A 2897-nucleotide genomic window follows, 5' to 3' on the forward strand; every position below is an offset into this window, starting at 1 on the left:
AACCATATATACCAGAACACACACACACACAGGTGCTACTCTATTAAAAGAAGTAGCAGTAATGGCTGTCAGAATGGCTGACCTGACTATTACACAGCTTCTCTCTGCTCTGCCCTTCTATTGATCACAGTGCCACACACTACTGATCCAGCAAACCAACCGCAAGCAGACATTGTCCCACCCTTTCCTTCATCTGTACATACACACTATCACAGAGGTCAGCTAATTGTCAGCACATAGAGGCTCTTTCCCTTAGATATCACACTATAGAGACTGTGTCTGTTCCCCGAACTAGAAAATACAAAAAACGTCCAAACCAAGTTAAGATTAACAATTTAATTGAGGTTCAACAAATAAAACTCAGATGCGATATGGATAAACACATGATAAAGCTTGGCTTTTTGAATATCAGATCCCTTTCTCCAAAAACACTTTTTGTAAATAATATGATCACTGATCATAATCTAGATGTGCTCTGTTTGACAGAAACCTGGCTAAAACCTGATGATTACATTATTTTAAATGAGTCCACCCCCGAATATTACTATTATAAACATGAGCGCGTCTAAAAGGCAAAGGGGGAGGTGTTGCTTCAATTTATAACAATTTTTTTTCAGGATTTCTCAGAGGGCAGGCTTCAAGTATAAACAAATGTTAATGATAAATCCCCTGTTATGTTTGTACTGGCTACTGTATACAGACCACCAGGGCACCATGAAGACTTTATTAAAGAGTTTGGTGATTTTACATCCGGGTTAGTTCTGGCTGCAGATAAAGTTTAATAGTTGGTGATTTTAATATCCATGTTGATAATGAAAAAGATGCATTGGGATCAGCATTTATAGACATTGTGAACTCTATTGGGTTTAGATGAAACGTTTCAGGACCCACTCATTGTCGAAATCATACTCTAGATTTAATACTGTCACATGGAATTGATGTTGATAGTGTTGAAATAATGCAGCCTAGTGATGATATCTCAGATCATTATTTAGTTTTGTGCAAACTTCATGTAACCAAAATTGTAAATTCTACTTCTTGTTACAAGTATGGAAGAACCATCACTTCTACCACAAAAGACTGCTTTTTAAGTTATCTTCCTGATGTCTCCAAATTCCTTAGCATATCCAAAACCTCAGGACAACTTGATGATGTAACAGAAACTATGGACTCTGTCTTTTCTAGCATTTTAAATACAGTTGCTCCTTTACGCTTAAGGAAGGTTAAGGAAACCAGTATGACACCATGAGCATACTATGAGCATACTCACACCCTTAAGAGAGCAGCCCGAAAAATGGAGCGCAGCTGGAGGAAAATAAAACTAGAGGTATTTCATATTGCTTGGTTGGCCAATCCTACAGAAAAGCATTAAAAACTGCTAGAGCGGGTTACTTTTCTTCTCTTTTAGAAGAAAACAAACATAACCCCAGGTATTTATTTAATACAGTGGCTAAATTAACGAAAAATAAAGCCTCAACAAGTGTTGACATTTCCCAAAATCACAGCAGTAATGCCTTTATGAACTACTTTACTTCTAAAATCGATACTATTAGAGATAAAATTGCAACCATTCAGCCGTCAGCTACAGGATCGCATCAGACAGTTCCACTCATTCTCTACTATATGAGAGGAAGAATTGTATAAACTTGTTAAATCATCTAAACCAAAAACATGTATGCTAGACCCTATACCATCTAAGCTCCTAAAAGAGGTGCTTCCAGAAGTCATAGATCCTCTTCTGACTATTATTAATTCCTCATTGTCATTAGGATATGTCCCCAAAACCTTCAAACTGGCTGTTATTAAGCCTCTCATCAAAAAACACAACTTGGCCCCAAAGAACTAGTTAATTATAGACCAATCCCGAATCTCCCTATTCTGTCCAATATACTAGAAAAGGTGGTATCCTCACAATTATATTCCTTCTTAGAGTAAAAATGGTATATGTGAGGATTTCCAGTCAGGATTTAGACCATGTCATAGTACTGACACTGCTCTCCTTAGAGTTACAAATGACCTGCTCTTATCATCTGATCGTGGTTGTATCTCTCTTTTAGATTTATTGGATCTTAGTGCTGCGTTTGACACAATTGACCACAACATTGTTTTGCATAGACTTGAACACTTTGTTGGCATTAATGGAAGTGCATTAGCATGGTTTAAATCGTACTTATATTACTGCCATCAGTTCGTAGCAGTGAATGAAGATGTATCATATCGATCACAAGTGCAGTATGGAGTACCTCAAGGCTCAGTACTAGGGCCGCTACTCTTCATGCTTTACATGTTACCCTTGGGAGAACATCAGGAAACATGGTGTTAGCTTTCACTGTTATGCTGATGATACTCAGCTCTATATTTCTTTGCGGCCCGGTGAAACACACCAATTTGAAAAACTAATGGAATGCATAGTCAATATAAAAAACTGGATGATGAGTAATTTCTCACTGCTAAATTCTGAAAAAACAGAGGTGTTAATTATAGGACCTAAAAACTCTGCTTGTAATAACCTAGAACACTGTCTAAGACTTGATGGTTGCTCTGTCAATTCTTCTTCATCTGTTAGGAACCTAGGTGTGCTATTTGATCGCAATCTTTCCTTAGAAAGCCACGTTTCTCGCATTTGTAAAACTGCATTTTTCCATCTCAGAAATATATCTAAACGGCCTATGCTCTCAATGTCAAATGCAGAAATGTTAATCCATGCATTTATGACCTCAAGGTTAGATTATTGTAATGCTTTATTGGGTGGTTGTTCTGCACGCTTAGTAAACGAACTACAGTTAGTCCAAAATGCAGCAGCAAGAGTTCTTACTAGAACCAGGAAGTATGACCATATTAGCCCGGTCCTGTCAACGCTGCACTGGCTCCCTATCAAACATCGTATAGATTTTAAA

Source organism: Carassius auratus, unplaced genomic scaffold (assembly GCF_003368295.1).
Source record: "Carassius auratus strain Wakin unplaced genomic scaffold, ASM336829v1 scaf_tig00215304, whole genome shotgun sequence".
Lineage (NCBI taxonomy): Eukaryota > Metazoa > Chordata > Actinopteri > Cypriniformes > Cyprinidae > Carassius > Carassius auratus.